Source organism: Budorcas taxicolor, chromosome X (assembly GCF_023091745.1).
Source record: "Budorcas taxicolor isolate Tak-1 chromosome X, Takin1.1, whole genome shotgun sequence".
Taxonomy (NCBI): Eukaryota; Metazoa; Chordata; class Mammalia; order Artiodactyla; family Bovidae; genus Budorcas; species Budorcas taxicolor.
This window is the reverse complement of record NC_068935.1, coordinates 127,853,099-127,861,841: the sequence shown is the minus strand read 5'-3', so window position 1 is coordinate 127,861,841 and position 8,743 is coordinate 127,853,099.

Genomic DNA, 8,743 nt, shown 5'->3' with positions numbered 1-8,743 from the left:
TCTGATCCCTTTCCTGTATTTGTCACTTCCACTGTATAATCATAAGGGACTTAGGTCATACCTGAATGGCCTAGTGGTTTTCCATACGTTCTTCAGCTTCAGTCTGAATTCCCTAATGATATTGAGCATCTTTTCATGTGCCTATTGGCCATTCAGTTATCTCCTTTGGTGAGGTCTATTCAAATCTTCTGCCCATTTTTAAATTGGGTTATTTGGCTTCTTATTATTGAGCTGTGTTATTTATGTGTTCTAGATACAAATTCCTTATCTGATTTGCAAATGTCTTCTTCCAGTCTTGTGGCCTATTCCTGACTGAGTCTTGCATGTATAGGCTGTGCTCCATAAGAATATAGTATTAAAGGAATGGTTTAGTTATTAGACCTGCTTCTCTTTGCTGATCCATTCTGTGGCTGCAGGCTATGTCTCTAACAGTTTTGTTTCTAAGTTTACTAAAATATTATTTAGAATTTAACATCTGTATTCATAAGTAACATTGACTGGTAATATTTATTTTTCAGTCCTGTATCAACTGGGAACAGTTAGGAGACAAAAAGCCACACTAGTTATTAAAACAGAAGACAGATATTTCATGATTTCAATCATATGTGGGATGTGGAATAGTCAAAAACATAGAAGGAGAGAGTAAAATGGTGGTTACCAGGGGCAAAGGGAGGGGAAAATGGGAGGTTTTGGTCAAAGGGTACAAAGTTCAGTTATCCAAAATAAATAAGTTCTGGAGGGAAAAGAAAAGTTCACCTGGAAGAGGGTTCTCTCTGTGTATGAAATCCAAATTGAGTTGTATGATATCAATTGAAGAGCTCTCTAGTCTTTCTTCTAGGCAAAGGACAGTTTTTATACAAAGAATATTCTTGAAAAATTGTAATTATCTCTTTAGCTTTAAGCAAGCCTAGGAAAGTCATGTTAATAGGACATTCTATAACTGTATTCACTGCAAAAATAAAAGGTTGTAATAGATTATGAGTTTTAAAAATAATGTCATATAAAGAATTGTTATCTATGAAAAGATAAAAAGAACTCTGAGGTGTCATGGCTGAACAAAATAAAGAAGTTAAAATTACTTACACTTAGAAACCGAGAGGAGGGAACTGGGACCCAGACCTCAGGAAAGAGGGGCATCTCCAACTGAGGCTGCTAGTCGGGGGTTGAGATGCAGTGATGATGAAGCTGGTTCTTCTGCAAATGTTGGAAAAACTGCCAGCTGGATTCAGATGCTGCAGTGTAAAGGAGCTGCTGCTTCCAAGGTGTAGAGACGGATAGGGAGAGGGAGTTTCTTCCTCCTTGTTCATTTACAGTTTCGCTAGCTCCCCCTACTGGTAGAGACGTGGTTTGCAGAGTTGCAATTCTCCGGCATCATCAGCCAGAATACGTACAGGTCAGGTTTGGAGCTGGGGAAAAGGACTCTCTGACATAAGGCCATAGAATAATAAGGTAATCTTCTCCTATCTTTATCATAAGTTATTACAATTTATACCATAATAACTCCTACCCTAATTAGCTGTATAGTTTGGATGAGTTAAGTTTCCATTCCTTTTTTAAAAATATAAATTTATTTATTTTAATTGGAGGTTAACTACTTTACAATATTGTATTGGTTTTGCCATACATCAACATGAATCCGCCACGGGTATACACGTGTTCCCCATCCTGAACCCCCCTCCCGCCTCCCTCCCCGTACCATCCCTCTGGGTCATCCCCAGAAAGAAAAACACCATTCCTTTTGTTTACCCATCTGCTGCTGCTGCTGCTGCTGCTGCTGCTGCTGCTAAGTCGCTTCAGTCGTGTCCGACTCTGTGCGACCCCATAGACGGCAGTCCACCAGGCCCTTCCATCCCTGGGACTCTCCAGGCAAGAACACTGGAGTGGGTTGCCATTTCCTTCTCCAATGCATGAAAGTGAAAAGTGAAAGTGAAGTTGCTCAGTCATGTCTGACTTAGTGACCCCATGGACTGCAGCCTACCAGGCTCCTCTGTCCATGGGATTTTCCAGGCAAGAGTACTGGAGTGGGGTGCCATCGCCTTCTCTGTTACCCATCTATAAGAGAGTAAAAATCGTGTACCTACATCGTAGTGTCATTAGTTGCAAGTTTTAGATAAATAAAATCTCTGAGAAACACAGCCGTTCCGGATGCTTTAATTTTTTGCAAAGTCTTATACACATTTCCGTTTGTTATTAATTTGTTGTGTCAGTTTAAGACACATGTGTTTTCATCAAGACCATTTTGGGTTTGCCTTATCCAGAGTCAAGAAGACTAAGCCCATCTCCAACTTAACATGTCCAGAACTGAACTTTTAATCTTTTTGTACAACTTTACCTCTTACCTTGTTCAGTTGTCCTTATTTCATTCAAAGCCAATACCAACTTTCCTGGCGGTCCAGTGGTTAAGACTTCACCTTCCAATATAGGGAGTGTAGGTTCGATCCCTGGTCAGAGAGCTAAGATTCCACATACCTGTGGCAAAAAATAATCCCCCCAAAAGCATAAAATGGAAGCAATATTGTAAGAAATTCAATAAAGGCTTTAAAAATGGTCTAAATCCAAAACAAAAACAAAAAAATCTTGAGATGGGTATTTACACCAGGGAGATTGATAAACACTACAAATCAGAGCTTGTTCTATTGATGTTCAGACTTTAGAAAATAATGAACAATATGTTAATAAAACAGATTATATTAAAAAAAAAAAACTAAATGAACAGTCAATACCAACCAGAAACTTTGGCACCAGAAACTTTTGGCACCATTCTTGATTCTGCCTTCTCCATCTACTCCGTCAGCAATTTCTTTTTCAAAATGTTTTTAAATGATTAAATAATTTGTGACTCAACAGTCATCCACTTTTAAGTGCCAGAATATAACTTTTTTCTTTTCTATTTCAGGTGAATTAAAATGATGTTTTCCCAAATCTGGTGGCACTTATACATACAAAGGTTCAAATGTTTTTTAAATATAATAATTCATCTAAGTACCTTCAGAAAAACTTAAATCACAAATGGCAAATATAACTTTTCTTTCTAGAAGGTGCATGCTTAGTTGCTCAGCCATGTCCAACTTTGTGACACTTTGAACTGTCGCCCGTCAGGCTCCTCTGTCCGTGGGGTTTTGCAGGCAAGAATACTGGAGTGGATGGCCATTTCCTTCTCTAGGGGATCTTCCCGACCCAGGGATCAAACCCATGTCTCCTGTGTCTCCTGCATTGCAGGCAGATTCTTTATCTGTCTAGAATACTCTCACTTTTTTATTTTTGGCTATGCTGGACTTTGGTTTCTTTGCACAGGCTTTCTCTAGTTGCTGTGAGCAGAGACTACTTTTCATTGCAGTGCACAGACTTCTCATTGCTGTGGCTTCACTTGTTGTGGAGCACAGACTCGAGGCATGTGGGCTTCAGTAGCAGCAACACACAAGCTCAATAGTTGTGACTTGAGGGCTCTAAAACAAGGGCTCAGTAGTTGTGTTGCAGGGACTTAGTTGCTCTGAGGCATGTGGCATGAGGCATGTCTTTCCTGATCAGGGATCAGACCCATGTCCCCTGCACTGGCAGGCAGTTTCTTATCCACTGCACCACCAGGGAAGTCCTAGAATACTCTTTTTATTTAAAAAAAACTTTATTTTATATTGGAGTAGAGCTGGTTAACAATGTTGTGACAGTTTCAGGTGAACAGTGAAGGGACTCAGCCATACATATACATGTGTCCATTCTCCCCCAAACTCCCCTCCCATTCAGACTGCCACGTAACATTGAGCAGAGTTCCCCGTGCTATACAGTAGGTCTTTATTGATTATCATTTTAAATATAGCAGTGTGTACACGTCCATCCCAAGGTCCCTAATGGTCTCTTACCCACCTGCAACCGTTAAGTTCGTTGTCTAAGTCTGTGAGTCTCTTTCTGTTTTTTAAAAATCCTAGAATACTCTTTGCTGCTGCTGCTGCTAAGTCACTTCAGTCGTGTCTGACTCTGTGTGGCCCCATAGATGGCAGCCCACCAGGCTCCCCCGTCCCTGGGATTCTCCAGGCAAGAACACTGGAGTGGAATGCCATTTCCTTCTCCGATGCATGAAAGTGAAAAGTGAAAGTGAAGTCACTCAGTTGTGTCCGACTCCTAGCGACCCCATGGACTGCAGCCTACCAGGCTCCTCTGTCCATGGGATTTTCCAGGCAAGAGTACTGGAGTGGGGTGCCATTGCCTTCTCCAGAATACTCTTACTTATATATATATATTGCCATTTGTATCTAAGAAAATTTAATTTTTATTAACAAAATAAATGAGTCTATTGCTATTTGAAAAAAAGTGGATTTTTTAAAACAGCAATTTTATTTGATTCTTCCTCCACATTATATTTTTAGATCTCTCTAGTTCTTTCCTTCCTCACTGCCACCAGCCCAGTCCCAGCCAGCATTATCTCTCACCTGACCAGAGCCAGAGCCTGCTACCTGGTCTTCCACTGTTACCCTTAACCATTCAAATCCATTTCCCACAAAATATTAAGAAATATTTGATCCTTTCTCTTCCCTACTTAACTCTTCGGTACCTTCCCATTATATTAATACCTGGAATAAAATCCAGACTCCTTACCATAGTCTGTAAAGTGTGTTAGTCACCCAGTCGTGTCTGACTCTTTGCAGCCCCATGGACTGCAGCCCACCAGGCTCCTCTGTCCATGGGATTCTCCAGGCAAGAATACTGGAGTGGGTTGCCATTCCCTTCTCCAGGGAATCTTCCCAACCCAGGGGTCGAATCCACGTCTCTTGCATTGCAGGCGGATTCTTTACAGTCTGAGCCACCTGGGAAGCCACCTCATTGTCTCTAAGGCCTTATCTCATTGGACTCCTGATTATCTCTCAAGAAATTTCATGTTCACTGTGCAGCAAGAACATTCTGGTCTTTTTCAGTTTACTGAACTTGCCAATTGTTTGTTCAGTCTCAGAGCCTTTGAACTTATTGTTCCTTTCTGCCTGTTTACACCCCCAACCTCACCCTCCCTTCAGTCTTAGCTTAAATGTCATTTTCCCAGAGACACTTTTGCCAACCACCTAATCTAAGTTGGCTCCCTCCCTACTGTTCTCTAATCTAACACCCCATGTTCTTCCTAGAGCTTATCAGGCTGGTGAACTTTCTCTGTATTTATTTATTGACTTGGTTTGTCAGTACCCCTGCTTAGAATGTAAGCTCCAAAATACTGGGACCATATGGGTCTGGTTCACTATCCTGTCCCTAGGAAATAGCATGGCACCTCTTCCATAGCAGATACTCAAGATGGGATGAAAACTGAAATGAAAGCTTTTTCCTCCTCCAAGTGGCAGACTGGGAATTGAACGAGGAGAGTGAAGGAGACTATCTAAGGTGGCTGAGACAATGTCAGGCTGCCTTGCCCATCCAGGTATGGGCAAGACCCAGAGTCTACAGGAGGGAAACAGGTCAGCTCAGGTACTTTCAGTTCTTCTTTCCCTTGTGTGCTGGGGGGGTTGGGGGAGGAGGGCAGTGGACCTGGACTAAAGGGTTATGAGAGGAGGCTGACCAAAATTATTTTCTTGTCTACCAAATGAATCAAAGGAGCATGAAGACTGCTAAAATATTTGGGAGACATGTGGAACATGGACTGTGGAGGAGCTTGGGTGAGGTCAAGGGACTGTGGTCTTTGTGCTGAGTTGCTCTGTGGTTTGGACTAGGGTGGCAGTGGTAGAGATGTGAGAAGTGGTTATATTTGAGATTTACAAGAAAGCTCCTGTAATGACTAATGACATAGTATCCTTCTGGCTACTTCTTTTGATTTTTGTTCTATGAACTGAGGAATCCCATTCACTTGGCCCAGATATTTGTTTTCAGTCTCTGACATTTGTGTATCCATGAGACTCTAGAGCAAGTTACTTAAAATCTCCAAGGCTCTGAATAATCATCTTTGAATTGGAACAATATTATGTGAATTCCTGTTGATGGTGGTGAAGATTCTTTGCTTGACCAAACTGATGTCAAGCTCCTGAACCTCTCCTAGGCCCATCTGTGTACTTCCAGGTTTAGCAGAAACCCTGCTTTGTTAATTTAACCAGAACCCTACAGCCTCCGGGCTTTCCTCATGGCTTTGACTGTTAAGAATCTGCCTGCAATGTGGGACACTGGGGATCAATCCCTGGGTGGAGAAGATCCCCTAGAGAAGGGAATGGTAACCCACTCCAGTGTTCTTGCCTGGAGAATTCCATGGACAGAGAGGATCCTGGTGGCTACAGTCCATGGGATCACAAAGAGCTGGACACGACTGATTGACTAACACTTCACTTTCCTCATCCTCCATATCTGGTCCCCTTTGATATCAGACTGGTTCTGCATCCTCTTCTGTCCCTCAGGTAATGTCTGATTACCCAGACTTGTCTTCAGCAAAGAATCCTGTTAGGTGAGTTTAGCTACAATTTCCCCAACCCCCTTGCTGTTTGTTTTTAGTCATTTTCTACCCACTGGCTCCCAGAATGCTCCTTGGCTATAGATTCCCACTTGCCCATGCTGTATTCAGAATTAACCTCATTCTATACTGAGATCTCTTTTCTCTATTGTAGTAGCCTTGAATAAAATCTTTTTACTTTTTTCTTTTTCTTCTTCTCTTCCTCCTTCTTCTTTTTAATCTCTTTACTGTCCAGCTCTTATTTTTCCTTGATAATCCTAAGGAGTAGTTTGAGGGATGTTTAGGCCTCCAGCCAGCAATCTTCATGTGAACAGTTCTTTGTTGTTGTTTAGTCACTAAGTCCTGTGCACTCTTTGTGACCCCACGGACTACAGCACGCCAGGCTTCCCTGTCCTTTACTATCTCCTGGACTTTACTCAGATTTATGTCCATTGAGTCAATGAAGCACAAGCTAGAATTAAGATTGCTGGGAGAAATATCAGTAACCTCAGATATGCAGATGACACCACCCTCATGGCAGAAAGTGAAGAAGAACTAGAGTCTTTTGATGAAAGTGAAGGATGAGAACGAAAAAGTTGGCTTAAAGCTCAACATTCAGAAAACAAAGATCATGGCATCCGGTCCCATGACTTCATGGCAAATAGATGGATAAACAGTGGAAACAGTGGCAGACTTTATTTTTTTGGGCTCCAAAATCACTGCAGATGGTGATTGCAGCCATGATATTAAAAGACGCTTCTTCCTTGGAAGAAAAGTTATGACCAACATAGACAGCATATTAAAAAACAGAGACATTACTCTGCCAACAAAGGTCTGTCTAGTCAAGGCTATGGTTTTTCCAGTGGTCATGTATGGATGTGAGAGTTGGACTATAAAGAAAGCTGAGCATCAAAGAATTGATGCTTTTGAACTGTGGTGTTGGAGAAGACTTCTGAGAGTCCCTTGGACTGCAAGGAGATCCAATCAGTCCATCCTAAGGGAAATCAGTCCTGAATATGCATTGCAAGGACTGATGCTGAAGCTGAAAATCCAATACTTTGGCCACCTGATGCGAAGAGTTGACTCATTGAAGAAGACTCTAATGCTGGGAAAGATTGAAGGTGGGAGGAGAGGGGAATGACAGAGGATGCGATGGTTGGATGGCATCACTGACTCAGTGGGCATGAGTTTGAGTAAGATCTGGGAGTTGGTGATGGACAGGGAGGCCTGGCGTGCTGGGGTTCATGGGGTCATGAAGAGTCAGACACGACTGAGTGACTGAACTGAGTCAGTGATGCTATCTAACCATCTCATCCTCTGCTGCCCTGTTCTCCTTTTGCCTTCAATCTTTCCCAGCATCGGGGTATTTTCCAATGAGTCAACTCTTTCCATCAGGTGGCCAAAGTACAGGAGCTTCAGCTTCACCATCAGACCTTCCAATGAATATTCAGGGCTGATTTCCTTTAGGGTTGACTGGTTTGATATCCTTGCAGTCCAAGGGACTCTCAAGAGTCTTCAGCATTACAATTCGAAAGCATCAGTTCTTCAGTGCTCAGCTTTATGGTCCAACTCTCACACCTGTACATGACTACTGGAAAAAGCATAGCTTTGACTACATACACCTTTGTCAGCAAAGTGATGTCTCTGCTTTTTAATACACTGTCTAGGTTTGTCATAGCTTTCCTTACAAGGAGCAAGCATTTTTAAATTTCATGGCTGCAGTCACTGTCCGCAGTGATTCTGGAGTCTGAGAAAATAAAATCTGCCATTGCTTCTACTTTTTCCCCTCCTATTTGCCATGAAATGGTGGGACGGATGCCATGATCTTAGTTTTTTTAATGTTGAGTTTTAAGCCAGCTTTTTCACTCTCCTCTTTCACCTTCACCAGGAGGCTCTTTAGTTACCCTTCACTCTGCCATTAGAGTGGTGTCATCTGCATATCTGAGGTTGTTGATATTTCTCCTGGCAATCTTGACCTATTCTTAGATTTGGACAACTGACATCTTAGTATTTGTAAATTGCTGTGCAAACACAGATTCAAACAGATAACTACTTCCAGATACTTTCCTATATAGAATTTGGAAGCAGCCATTGTGTGGATTATATGAAGAAAGTTACTTTAAGAAAACATCTAGCCCTGGAATTTCCCCTGGGCAGGGAACTAAGATCCCACAGGCCATGCAGCACAATGAAAAAAAAAAAAGTTGATAATATGTATTGAGCAAGATATTCTTGCTCTTTGATCCAATTTTTTAAAAAGATGAAAAATCAGGAGATAGTGTTACTGGCCAAAATCTTGGCTTTCTCTGCCCACTTAGCTGAATAAAAAATATGGAGACAGAGCTTGGAGGAAAC